The sequence below is a fragment of the Misgurnus anguillicaudatus genome, chromosome 21 (assembly GCF_027580225.2).
Source record: "Misgurnus anguillicaudatus chromosome 21, ASM2758022v2, whole genome shotgun sequence".
In the NCBI taxonomy this organism is placed as follows: Eukaryota; Metazoa; Chordata; class Actinopteri; order Cypriniformes; family Cobitidae; genus Misgurnus; species Misgurnus anguillicaudatus.
In genome coordinates, this window is record NC_073357.2 from 9,747,984 (window position 1) to 9,762,909 (window position 14,926).

The following is a 14,926-nucleotide window of genomic DNA, read 5'->3' on the forward strand; positions in this document are numbered from 1 at the left end:
AAGTATGCTAAACTCAAGCATACTTTTAATGTATTTATAAAAACTGCCCTAGAGGTACACTAGTAATAAATATATTTTTAATTACACTTTTTATAAGTATGCTTAACTCAAGCATACTTTTAATGTATTTCTAAAAAGTGCACTAGAGGTACGCTGGTAATAATTATATCTTTAATTACACTTTTAAAAAGTATGCTAAACTCAAGCATACTTTTAATGTATTTATAAAAACTGCACTAGAGGTACACTAGTAATAAATATATTTTTAATTACACTTTTTATAAGTATGCTTAACTCAAGCATACTTTTAATGTATTTCTAAAAAGTGCACTAGAGGTACGCTGGTAATAATTATATCTTTAATTACACTTTTAAAAAGTATGCTAAACTCAAGCATACTTTTAATGTATTTATAAAAACTGCACTAGAGGTACACTGGTAATAATTATATCTTTAATTACACTTTTTATAAGTATGCTAAACTCAAGCATACTTTATATGTATTTCTAAAAAGTGCACTAGAGGTACGCTGGTAATAATTATATCTTTAATTACACTTTTTATAAGTATGCTAAACTCAAGCATACTTTATATGTATTTCTAAAAAGTGCACTAGAGGTACGCTGGTAATAATTATATCTTTAATTACACTTTTTATAAGTATGCTAAACTCAAGCATACTTTATATGTATTTCTAAAAAGTGCACTAGAGGTACGCTGGTAATAATTATATCTTTAATTACACTTTTTATCAGTATGCTAAACTCATGCATACTTTTAATGTATTTCTAAAAAGTGCACTAGAGGTACACTGGTAATAAATATATCTTTATTTACACTTTAAAAAAGTATGCTAAACTCAAGCATACATTTAACATATTTCTAAAAAGAGCACTAGAGGTACGCTGGGAAAAAAATATATCTTAAATTACACATTTAAAAAAAAAAAGTTAAACACAAGCATACTTTTACAGAAGTTTTAGAGGTTTTACAGAAGTTTTAGTGTTGAGAAAAAAACATATATTTTTAAAAAACATGTACATTAATTTTTATAGGCTAACATTGCAATTTCAACATCATATCATTGAACGTGCATTATATAATAATTTTACAAAGTTAATCCACATACATTTGTTAGTGTTTATATTCAAACAAGACACGTGACGGACGTGACTAAACCTCATTGGTTCTTGGGATTCAATACGTCACATTGGCTTCCTGATTCAGTTGTTTGATACACAACGTGCGTGATCGGGGGCGATCCTGGACGTGGAGTGGGGGTGGCAACACTGGACTGTGACTGGAGCACTGATGGCAGGAAATGACGGTAGCTCAGGTAGTGATCCGGAAATGGAAGATGAATCGTGTGGCGGGAGTGTAGGGAGTGAATGGTGGAAAATTGTGAATCGGAAAAGGAAGAAAACAAATAGTCGAGGATCAATGACGGATAGTGGAAAGGAGGATAACGGGAGTAAGGAAAACATAGAAGAATATAAAGTGATGATGAAATTTGCAGAATCAGGTATGACAATTAACCCAATTAAACTAACAAAATCTCTTAATAAAGCGTTAGGAGTGATTAATGGTGCAAAAACATTAAGAGATGGTAATTTGATTATTATGTGTAAGGATGGAAACCAACAAAAGAAGGCTCTAAGTATAACCTCGATGCTTGGACACTTGGTGTCTTGCACATTGATGAAGACCAAAACTTGGGTTAGGGGAGTGATTACTGGAATTCCTACTGATGTAAATGCTGATCAAATTAAAAGTTGCATCAAAGGGGGAAAGGTAGTTGGAGCCAAACGGCTTCAATTCGTGAAAAATAAAGAAAGGATGGATAGTTTATCAGTAATGCTTCAGTTTGATGAGGAAAAAATGCCAGAAAGGGTAAAAATAGGATATGTAAGTTATCCGGTAAGACCATACGTGCCCCCTCCGCTTAGATGCTTCAAGTGCCAGAAGTATGGACATGTAAGTGCAGTTTGTAGAGGAAATCAACGTTGTGCGAGATGTGGGGGTGACCATGAATATGGTAAATGTGGCGAAGGTGTTAAGGCAAAATGCTGCAATTGCGGAGGTGAGCATAGTGCTGGATTTGGGGGATGTGTTGTTCACAAACAGGCTGTGAAAATTCAGAATGTGCGAATATCTGAGGGGTTAACATACGCTGAAGCAGCACAAAAAACAAAGCAAAAGGAGCAGTCACCGAGAGAGGTAAAAGCACAAGAACGGACTGAAAATTCTCTCGCGCAAAGTAAGGCAAATGAGGATAGGTTGGTGTTTGGGAAATTGGAATTTGTCTCATTTATGGCTGAAGTGATTAATTGTTCTGCTCAAACAGAAAGCAGAACGGAGAGAATTAAAATCATAATAAGGGCAGCAGAGAGATACTTGGAAGTAGCAGGAGTTACATTGGAAATAATAAATGAGATGCTTAAGACTCAAATAAGTTCTCAAACAGCATGTGGAAGTACATAACAATTGTTATGGTTTTAACGATTCTTCAATGGAATGCCAGAAGTATTATTGCTAATGGACCAGAATTTAAAAAATTTATAGATCAATTGGATGAGAAACCAAATATAATCTGTTTACAAGAAACATGGTTAAAACCTCATCTTAATTTTGTTCTGCAAGGCTATAATATTGTAAGGAAAGACAGGAAGGCAGGTAATGGAGGTGGAGTGGCAACTTTTATAAAAAATGAATTGGAATTTAGAGTTATTGATGAAACAGTAGATTTTGAATTGGTAGTCATAGAAATATTTGCTGAGAAACATAACATTAGAATAATAAATTATTATAATCCTTGTGATAAATTAAGTAAAGATTTAGAAAAGGTTGTAGGGTCAGGGAATCATAAAATAATTTGGTGTGGAGATTTTAATGCACATAGCACTTTATGGGGAAGTAGCAAAGATAATCATAATGGGGAGGTTGTAGAAGAAATAATAGATAGTAATGGGTTAGTATGTCTTAATGATGGCAGGAACACAAGAATAGATTTGGTACGTGGTAGTGGGTCAGCTATAGATTTGACATTGGTTTCAGAAGGAATAGCTAGTAAATGTGTATGGGATGTTTGGGAAGATAATAGTATGGGTAGTGATCATTATTTTATTGTATGTAAGGTAGGGATGAGTGTAATAGAGCATAGTGTGAGTTTTGTTCCTAGATGGAGATTCAGTAAAGCAAATTGGGAAGCATATAAATATTTAAGTGAAGTAGAATTATCAACATTAGAAATAGATAAGATGGAAGACATAGATGAATGTAATGAAGAAGTGTGTAGAGTATTGTTTGATGTAACTTATAATATTATAGGGAAAAAGGGAAAATGTAAGAAAAGGAAGGCTGTCCCTTGGTGGACAGATCAGTGTAGTAATGCTATTCATAATAGGAATAAAGCTTTTAGGAAAATTAAAAAGTCTAAATTATTTGAAGATTTTATTAAATATAAGAAAGCACAAGCTGAAGTAAGGAGAATAGTACGTGGAGCTAAAAAGAAGTATTGGAGAGATTGGTGTACAACTATAGGAGAGGATATTGATGTAAGTGAAGTATGGGGATCAATTAGGAAAATGGGAGGAATTTATAGAAGTCTAAAGTTACCTGTTTTAAAAAATGAGGTAGGGAAAATAGCTGTGGCAGATGATGAAAAAGCTGAAATGTTGGCTGAAGTTTTTGTTAAAGTCCATAGTGATGATAATGTATCAGAGGATATCAAAAAGTGTAGAAATCAAAAAATAAATAAATATCCTGATTTAATGATTAAAAGATGTCCTTCTGATGAAGCGTTGGATGTAGATTTTACTATGTATGAACTAAAGATGGCACTAGGGGGAGTTAAACATTCATCGCCTGGAAAAGATGATATATGTTATGTTATGATTCAACATCTATCAGATAGATCTTTAAAGACTATTCTTAATCTTTTTAATAAGATATGGAATGCAGGAAAGATTCCTTCCTCTTGGAAGCATGGAATAGTTGTACCTGTTGGCAAACCTGGAAAGGATAAATCTAATCCTATTAATTATAGGCCAATTGCTTTAACCTCTAATTTATGCAAGTTGATGGAAAAAATGATTATACGTAGGCTAAATTATATATTGGAAACAAGAGGTCTGTTATCACCATATCAGAGTGGATTTAGGGCAGGACGGAATACTATGGACGCTGTTTTGAGTTTAGAAGCAGATGTTAGGAAAGCTCAGGCAAATAAAGAAGTTTTGATAGGGGTTTTATTTGATATTGAGAAAGCATATGATATGCTTTGGAAAGAAGGACTTTTAATTAAACTTAAATGCATGGGAATTGGAGGAAAGATGTACAATTGGATTATGGATTTCCTTCTAGAAAGAACTATACAAGTTAGGATAGGGGTAGAGTATTCAGCGACTTATAGGATTGATAATGGAACTCCGCAAGGGAGTGTATGTAGCCCAGTATTTTTTAATATAATGATTAATGATATTTTTAGTAACATTGGGAATGACATTGGAAGGGCATTATTTGCAGATGATGGGGCAATATGGAAAAGAGGGCGTAATATTGCATGTGTGTCCCAAAAGTTACAAAAATCTGTAGATAATGTGGAGATATGGGCAAATAATTGGAGTTTTCGATTGTCTGTGGCTAAAACTCAGGTTATATGTTTTACTAAAGGGAAGAAAGTACCTGAAGTTAGATTAAAGTTGTACAATCAGGAGCTGGAGCAAGTCCCGGTGGTTAAATATCTTGGTGTATGGATGGATTCTAGATTGACATTTGCAACTCATGCTAAAAAGGTGATTAATAAATGTAAAACAGGAGTAAATATTTTAAGATGTTTATCTGGAATAGAATGGGGAGCTTGTAGGTTGTCTTTGAAAAGAATATATTGTACTTTGATAAGACCTAGGTTAGATTACGGAAGTATTGTATTTGGATTTGCATCTGAAACTACTATGAAAAAGATTGAAACAATACAAAATCAAGCTTTAAGAATATGTTGTGGGGCGTTTAAAACATCTCCCATTTCAGCTTTACAGGTAGAGGTAGGGGAAGCTCCTTTACACCTTCGTAGGTATAAATTGAGAATGAACTATTGGGTTAATTTAAGAGGACATAAAGAGTCTCATCCAGTAAAGGGGGTAAATGTAGAGTGTTGGGAGCATGGAAATAAAAACATTAAAAGTTTTGGATGGACTGCTAATGGGGAAGCAGAAGTAGTGGGTATTGTTGACTGTAATGTTACTCCAACTGTGATCGTATCTAGAATCCCACCTTGGTTTTTTCCTATGCCAATTGTAGATTTTCAAATTCATACAAAAATGAAAAAGGAGGAAGATACCCCTAAGAACATAATTGCACAACAATATGTAGAGCAGAATTATTCTTCATGGCTACATATATACACTGATGGTTCGAAAGACCCTATCTCTGGTAGAACTGCTGCTGCAGTATATATCCCGCAGTTTAAAACTAGTATTAAAAAAAGAATATCAGATCATGTATCTGTGTACGCAACAGAATTAATTGCTATGGTGCTAGCTCTTCAGTGGGTAGAGGATGTAAAACCAAGCTTAGTAACAATTTGTTCTGATTCTTATGCAGCATTAATGAGTCTTACTAGTGGACTAAAATCATCAAGGCAAGACATTATATTTGAGATACTTGCTAGTTTGTTAAGAGTTAGTAATGTAAGTTTGATAACATTTTTGTGGGTTCCTGCTCATGTGGGAGTGGAGGGGAATGAAGTGGTTGATAAACTAGCTAAGGAAGCTCTGAAACATTCAGAAATAGATGTCCAAATTACTCTGAGCAAAAATGAAGTTAAAGGGATAATTAAAGAATTCATAAAAAACAAATGGCAAGAGGCATGGAATTGTGACAGCAAGGGTAGGTTTATGTATAACATTCAACAGAAAGTAGGAAATGGAAGATATGTTGTCAGGAACAGAAAAGAAGATACAGCAATTTCTCGAATCCGGATGGGTCATACTAGATTGAATCATTCTTTGTTTAAAATAGGAAAACATGAATCAGGGCAATGTAATTATTGTATTCAGCCAGAAACCATAGAACATGTATTAATAAAGTGTAAGAAATATGAGAATGAAAGGTTAAAACTCAGCAATGAAGTTAAAAATATGGGTGTTGAAGCATTCAGTTTGATAAATATATTGAAAGAACAAGAAAAACAAAGTATTATATATGGTTCTATAATAAAATATATTAAAGAAATAGGAGTATTTGATAGAATTTAGTTTAATTTTTTTTTTTTTTTTTTTTTATACTTTTATGCGAATGTCATATGCTTACCAGTGCTTCACACTCCAGTCCAGTTGGTGGCGGTAAATGCACCATAAGTTGGTTTGCCATCCGCCATAAAAAGTTAATAGAAGAAGAAGAAGAAGAACGTGCGTGATCGTTGGTAAATGTGGATTAAAAGTTGAAACTAAAACTGTTAAATTATATATAGTGATCATCAGAGGACTTGGCTGAAACAACGCGATTCACATGGATTACTTCGGCGATGTTTTTATTGTTGTTGCGATTAACTTTTTGAAATGTGAGCAGTTTTTAGTTCAAGTATCAAGTGGATCTGACATCGAGGGGAAATATAACGTTACGTTTCTTGGATTTCATTAAAGTACCTCGGTTTTTGTTTGAAGATGAATGAGAGAACATGAGGGTAAGTTAAGTGATGACAGATTTTTGCTTTTTAGATTTTTTAGTGAACTATTAAATAAGTAGAACATTTAGTATTACAGTATGTCTTAATTTGAACCCAGCTTCTTCAAGCGTGTATGTTGTGTGGCTTTTGGAACATAAATTTTTTTGTGAGTAAAGTTAGGCATTTCATTTCTCTTGTTGTATTTCAGAAATCATAACAGCCTGTATTTTTTTAGCACAGCGGCAAATTGACCAATCAGAGCCGAGACTTTCTAATAAGTCAAAGTAGAGATGAACAGATGAAGATACAGCCCATAAAAATACTTATTCTTGGTGGTAAGTTTTTAGTTCTAAAGTATTCGTATAACATTTAGATCACTTTTACCTTTTTCTAATGCTATTGTTTAAAGAGTAACTAAACCCTAAACCAACTTTTTTTAGTTAATGATCTGTAAGAATGATGCTTTATTAGTGTACGTTTTTTGACATTTGGATATAAATTGTTTCAATACTACAATATATGGTGTAAAAACGTCTGAGTGCTGCCCTCTTCAGGTTGATCGGTGGCTACTGCAGTTGAATTTTCCTATTGGATGTTGGGTCCAAAAAATATGTCGTGACTAACCAGGTTCAAACTCACTACACCCTTGTTACGATCTCACCACACACTTGGTACAAGCTTAGTTCGTCCTCTCTATCTCCGTTGGGATCTGCCAACTTTTCTTGCATTTTTCAAATATTGCCAGTGGGTGGAGTCAGGCTCTGACCAGGGGTTTAGTTACGCTTTAATGCAATGCTAGTACTAGACTAAAAGGTATGTTTGTCTTCTCTGAAAATAACATCTGTGGTTATGAATTTTACCATAGTATTTTTTGCTTTGTTTTTTACATCCTCTAATGTTTCAAGATACTAACTCAAAAATAACCAAGTAAAAATGTTTTGACAATCAGCGTGAATATACCACAATAAAACAGTAAAACTCAGAACAGAACTCTGAATGTCACATTTTACACTATCAGCATCATATCATAATATGTAATTCTGTTCGTTTTGCTTTTTCCTCATATAGCAGTAACAATGAGATCTCACTTGTCTCTCTTATTTTACCTGACACTTTATACAACATTACAAAGACAACAATATTTTACTAATGTGATTAGCCTGCTGGACGAATTGAAAAAAACAGCACAATGTAAGCACTGCTAGTACAGGCTAGCTGAATATATCTTACATAGATAAGACACATAAAACTTGCAACCTTTCTCAGTTTGCACATCTGGACAATTCTTCACACATCATAGGTTGTAAATTTGGGTAAATCCAGCAAATGAGTAAATTTTAGCGATGCTGCTGTCACTCTGCTTTAAATCTCCCGTATCAGAAACTTAACCTTGAGTCAAACGTGGAAGTTAAGCGTGCATAGAGTGCATTGGCATGACTTCTGATTTCCTTAAATCTCCTTAAACAGAGGCAAACTTTTCTTGTAAGCAAGACCACAATAGACATGTCAATGGAAAATGCCCTTGGTTAAAATAAAACACAATTATCAAAGTAAAGCATATCCTGTGCACACAGGTTGCATTTTATCAGTGTCAGTGAGTTAAGCCTCCTATAACCCTACTGTATGTTCAATGTAACTTGTAGAGTGCCATGTAGTGACGGATCAAACGGACACTCATGTCAAGCTTGATGAGGACACAGTCAAAGCTTTAAAAGGTAAACTGAGGAGTTAACAAAATTCTAATGCATATCTATGTTCATTAATTATTGGATAATTTTGTATATATTCTGTTTCCTTTTCACAGACCTTGTGATTAAGTCTTCAGTGTCTGAATGGCAAGAAGAAGTGACCCTCCACTTAAACGTGACATTTACACTGCTCTGTGTTTTGGTTCAGCCATTTGCAGGTTTATCTCGAGTTAGTTCAAATGCACTTCTGCATTTTTCCCAGTAACTTTTTGTTTAGAGAATTACATTATTATGATTATATGAATATTCAATGGTTGCATATTCATAGTGTACTTTTCATATTGATGTATAAATGTTCCACAATTTGATAAAAGTAGCTCATTGCATTTCACTGATCTTTGTTTTATATTGTAAAATCATTTCAATAGCAGTAAATACATACTTAGTTGTTTCTTTAACATTTAATTAGTTGTTAATGATGGAAGAAACAGTATCATTTTAGAATGAGTTAAAACATGTTTTGGTGGCAAACATGCAGGTAAAATACTACATATATAACATTCTAATAGTATACTGTACTGTAATTCAAATGTCACATACAGTACATTAGAAATGATGTATTTTATGTATACAAATGTGTGGGCAATATATTATTATTTCATTTTGTATGCTATATTATTTATGTAATATTATTATATCTGAAATTATTAAATTATATTTATAAATGTTTAATAGGTGGCTTCAAATGTGCTTCAAGTTGAAACTGAATACAGTTTTAGAAAATAGCACAGTTGACTACACTTAGATTGTCTTAAGTTTGTCTTAACAAGTACTAAATACTACTTTTTACTAAATAAAGCACAATTTACTGCACGAAAATAAAGCGCTTTTAGTACCTTAAGGTTGTGAACTTACAGTGTATTTTAGTGAACTTTTTCACCTGGGAATACATTTGGTATATTATTTTAACATACTACTAGTATATTTTAAAGTAGATTCGTAAATGTTTAAAGGTGAGTTCAAGTTGTAATTAAAGATATTTTTTTTTAATACAAACCTAGTATATTAAAATGACATTTTAGTTCAACTTCATGGTGTCTCAAAATAGCACAGTTGAGTACACTAAGATGGTCTTAAGTTCATCTTAAAAAGTACTTAATACTACTTTTTAGTATACTAAGTTCAAAATTAGTGTGCGAAAATAGAGCACTTTTAGTATAATGTGGAAAGTGTATTTAAGTGAACTTTTTTCACCTAGGAATACATTTGGAATATTATTTTTACATACCATTAGTATACTTTAATGTATATTTAAAAATGCTTAAAGGTGGGTTCAAGTGTACTTTAAGTTATAATGAAATATATTTTTAAAATACAGACATAGTATGTTAAAAATACATTTTAGTTCAACTTCATGGTGTCTCAAAATAGCACAGTTGAGTACACTAAGATGGTATTAAGTTCATCTTAAGAAGTACTAAATACTACTTTTTAGTATACTAAGTTCAAAATTAGTGTGCGAAAATAGAGCACTTTTAGTATAATGTGGAAAGTGTACTTAAATAGTGTATTTTAGTGAACTTTTTTCACCTGGGAATACATTTGGAATATTATTTTAACTTACCATTAGTATACTTTAAAGTATATTTAAAAATGCTTAAAGGTGGGTTCAAGTGTACTTCAAGTTATAATTAAATATATTTTTTTTAAATACAGACCTAGTATGTTAAAAATACATTTTAGTTCAACTTCATGGTGTCTCAAAATAGCACAGTTGAGTACACTAAGATGGTATTAAGTTCATCTTAAGAAGTACTAAATACTACTTTTTAGTATATTAAGTTCAAAATTAGTGTGCGAAAATAGAGCACTTTTAGTATATTGTGGAAAAGTGTACTAAGTGTACTTAAATAAAGTGTATTTTAGTGCACTTTTTTTTCACCTGGGCCCAGGTGAAAAAAAAAGTATTTAATGTATTAAAAATATACTTAAAATTTAAGTAATATGTTTTAATACATTTGTATTCCCAACGTGCTTATTTAAAGTGTATTAAAAAATGTTAAATAGCTTTTAAATGTATTTCAAAAAAGTGTACTAGAAGTACGTTGGTAATAAATATATGCTTAATTACACTTTTTAAAAGTATGCTAAACTCAAGAATACTTTTAATGTATTTCTAAAAAGGTGCACTAGAGGTACGCTGGTAATAATTATATCTTTAAGTACACTTTTTATAAGTATGCTAAACTCAAGCATACTTTTAATGTATTTCTAAAAACTGCACTAGAGGTACACTAGTAATAAATATATCTTTAATTACACTTTTAAAAAGTATGCTAAACTCAAGCATACTTTTAATGTATTTATAAAAACTGCACTAGAGGTACACTAGTAATAAATATATATTTAATTACACTTTTTATAAGTATGCTAAACTCAAGCATACTTTTAATGTATTTCTAAAAAGTGCACTAGAGGTACGCTAGTAATAATTATATCTTTAATTACACTTTTAAAAAGTATGCTAAAGTCAAGCATACTTTTAATGTATTTATAATAACTGCACTAGAGGTACACTAGTAATAAATATATCTTTGATTACACTTTTTATAAGTATGCTAAACTCAAGCACACTTTTAATGTATTTCTAAAAAGTGCACTAGAGGTACGCTGGTAATAAATATATCTTTAATTACACTTTAAAAAAAGTATGCTAAACTCAAGCATACATTTAACGTATTTCTAAAAAGTGCACTAGAGGTACGCTGGGAAAAATATATCTTTACACATTTAAAAAAATGTTAAACACAAGCATAGCATACTTTTACAGAAGTTTTACAGAAGTTTTAGTGTTGAGAAAAAAAACATATATTTTTTAAAAACATGTACATTAATTTTAATAGGCTAACATTGCAATTTCAACATCATATCATTGAACGTGCATTATATAATAATTTTACAAAGTTAATCCACATACATTTGTTAGTGTTTATATTCAAACAAGACACGTGACGGACGTGACTAAACCTCATTGGTTCTTGGGATTCAGTACGTCACATTGGCTTCCTGATTCTGTTGTTTGATACACAACGTGCGTGCGTGATCGTTGGTAAATGTGGATTAAAAGTTTAAACTAAAACTGTTAAATTATATATAGTGATCATCAAAGGACTTGGCTGAAACAACGCGATTCACATGGATTACTGCGGCGATGGTTTTTATTGTTGTTGCGATAATTTTTTTGAAATGTGAGCAGTTTTTAGTTCAAGTATCAAGTGGATCTGACATCGAGGGGAAATATAACGTTACGTTTCTTGGATTTCATTAAAGTACCTCGGTTTTTGTTTGAAGATGAATGAGAGAACATGAGGGTAAGTTAAGTGATGACAGATTTTTGCTTTTTAGATTTTTTAGTGAACTATTAAATAAGTAGAACATTTAGTATTACAGTATGTCTTAATTTTAACCCAGCTTCTTCAAGCGTGTATTTTGTGTGGCTTTTGGAACATACATTTTTTGTGAGTAAAGTTAGGCATTTCATTTCTCTTGTTGTATTTCAGAAATCATAACAGCCTGTCTTTTTTTAGCACAGCGGCATTCAAATTGACCAATCAGAGCCGAGAATTTCTAATAAGTCAAAGTAGAGATGAACAGATGAAGATACAGCCCATAAAAATACTTATTCTTGGTGGTAAGTTTTTAGTTCTACAGTATTCATATAACATTTAGATCACTTTTACCTTTTTCTAATGCTAATGTTTAAAGAGTAACTAAACCCTAAACCAACTTTTTTAAGTTAATGATCTGTAAGAATGATGCTTTATTAGTGTAAGTTTTTTGACATTTGGATATAAAGTGTTTCAATACTAATATATGGTGTAAAAACGTCTGAGTGCTGCCCTCTTCAGGTTGAACGGTGGCTACTGCAGTTGAATTTTCCTATTGGATGTTGGGTCCAAAAAATATGTCGTGACTAACCAGGTTCAAGCTCACTACACCCTTGTTACGATCTCACCACACACACTTGGTGCTTAGTTCGTCCTCTCTATCTCCATTGGGATCTGCCAACTTTTCTTGCATTTTTCAAATATTGCCAGTGGTTGGAGTCAGGCTCTGACCAGGGGTTTAGTTACGCTTTTATGCAATGCTAGTACTAGACTAAAAGGTATGTTTGAGCTGTCTTCTCTGAAAATAACATCTGTGGTTATGAATTTTACCATAGTCCTTTTTGCTTTGTTTTTTACACCCTCTAATGTTTCAAGATACTAACTCAAAAATAACCAAGTAAAAATGTTTTGACAATCGGTGTGAATATACCACAATAAAACAGTAAAACTCAGAACAGAACTCTGAATGTCACATTTTAAACTGTAAAACTCAGAACAGAACTCTGAATGTCACATTTTACACTATCAGCATCATATCATAATATGTAATTCTGTTCGTTTAGCTTTTTCCTCATATAGCAGTAACAGTGAGATCTCACTTGTCTCTCTTATTTTACCTGACACTTTTAGACAACATTACAAAGACAATAATATTTTACTAATGTGATTAGACGAATTGTAAAAAACAGCACAATGTAAGCACTGCTAGTACAGGCTAGCTGAATATATCTTAATGATTACACAGATAAGACACATAAAACTTGCAACCTTTCTCAGTTTGCACATCTGGACAATTCTTCACACATCATAGGTTGTAAATTTGGGTAAATCCAGCAAACGAGTAAATTTTAGCGATTCTGCTGTCACTCTGCTTTAAATCTCCCGTATCAGAAACTTAACCTTGAGTCAAACGTGGAAGTTAAGCGTGCATAGAGTCCATTGGCATGACTTCTGATTTCCTTAAATCTCCTTAAACAGAGGCGAACTTTTCTTGTAAGCAAGACCACAATAGACATGTCAATGGAAAATGCCCTTGGTTAAAATAAAACACAATTATCAAAGTAAAGCATATCCTGTAATACACACAGGTTGCATTATATCAGTGTCAGTGAGTTAAGCCTCCTATAACCCTACTGTATGTTCAATGTAACTTGTAGAGTGCCATGTAGCGACGGATCAAACGGACACTCATGTCAAGCTTGATGAGGACACAGTCAAAAGGTAAACTGAGGAGTTAACAAAATTCTAATGCATATCTATGTTCATTAATTATTGATTAATTTTGTAAATATTCTGTTTCCTTTTCACAGATCTTTTGATTAAGTCTTCAGTGTCTAAATGGCAAGAAGAAGTGACCCTCCACTTAAACGTGACATTTAAACTGCTCTGTGTTTTGGTTCAGCCATTTGCAGGTTTATCTCGAGTTAGTTCAAATGCACTTCTGCATTTTTCCCAGTAAATTTTTGTTTAGAGAATTACATTTTTATGATTATATGAATATTCAATGGTTGCATATTCATAGTGTACTTTTCATATTGATGTATTAATGTTCCACAATTTGATAAAATTAGCTCATTGCATTTCACTGATCTTTGTTTTATATTGTAAAATCATTTCAATAGCAGTAAATACATACTTAGTTGTTTCTTTAACATTTAATTAGTTGTTAATGATGGAAGAAACAGTATCATTTTAGAATGAGTTAAAACATGTTTTGGTTGCAAACAGGTAAAATACTACAACATTCTAATAGTATACTGTACTGTAATTCAAATGTCACACACAGTACATTAGAAATGATGTATTTTATGTATACAAATGTGTGGGCAATATATTATTATTTCATTTTGTATGCTATATTATTTATGTAATATTATTATATCTGAAATTATTAAATTATATTTATAAATGTTTAAAAGGTGGGTTCAAATGTGCTTCAAGTTGTAACTGAATACAATTTTAGAAAATAGCGAGTACACTTAGATTGTCTTAAGTTTGTCTTAACAAGTACTAAATACTACTTTTTAGTATATTAAGCACAATTTACTGCACGAAAATAAAGCGCTTTTGGTACCTTAAGGTTGTGAACTTACAGTGTATTTTAGTGAACTTTTTCACCTGGGAATACATTTGGTATATTATTTTAACATACTACTAGTATATTTTAAAGTAGATTCGTAAATGTTTAAAGGTGGGTTCAAGTTGTAATTAAAGATATTTTTTAAATACAGACCTAGTATATTAAAATGACATTTTAGTTCAACTTCATGGTGTCTCAAAATAGCACAGTTGAGTACACTAAGGTGGTATTAAGTTCATCTTAAGAAGTACTAAATACTACTTTTTAGTATACCAAGTTCAAAATTAGTGTGCGAAAATAGAGCACTTTTAGTATAATGTGGAAAGTGTACTTAAATAGTGTATTTTAGTGAACTTTTTTCACCTGGGAATACATTTGGAATATTATTTTAACATACCATTAGTATACTTTAAAGTATATTTAAAAATGCTTAAATGTGGGTTCAAGTGTATTTCAAGTTATAATTAAATATATTTTTTTAAATACAGACCTAGTATGTTAAAAATACATTTTAGTTCAACTTCATGGTGTCTCAAAATAGCACAGTTGAGTACACTAAGATGGTGTTAAGTTCATCTTAAGAAGTACTAAATACTACTTTTTAGTA

The 14,926-nt window shown here is 31.8% G+C and overlaps 1 long non-coding RNA gene across 1 annotated transcript; it reads left to right on the top strand.

Annotated features, from left to right (window-relative positions):
* Positions 1-11,191: 11,191 nt before the first annotated feature.
* On the top strand, positions 11,192-13,951 carry LOC129446033 (uncharacterized). Its single transcript, XR_012360186.1, has 4 exons — positions 11,192-11,723; positions 11,940-12,043; positions 13,397-13,460; positions 13,550-13,951. It is a non-coding gene; the product is annotated as an uncharacterized lncRNA (long non-coding RNA).
* Positions 13,952-14,926: the final 975 nt, after the last annotated feature.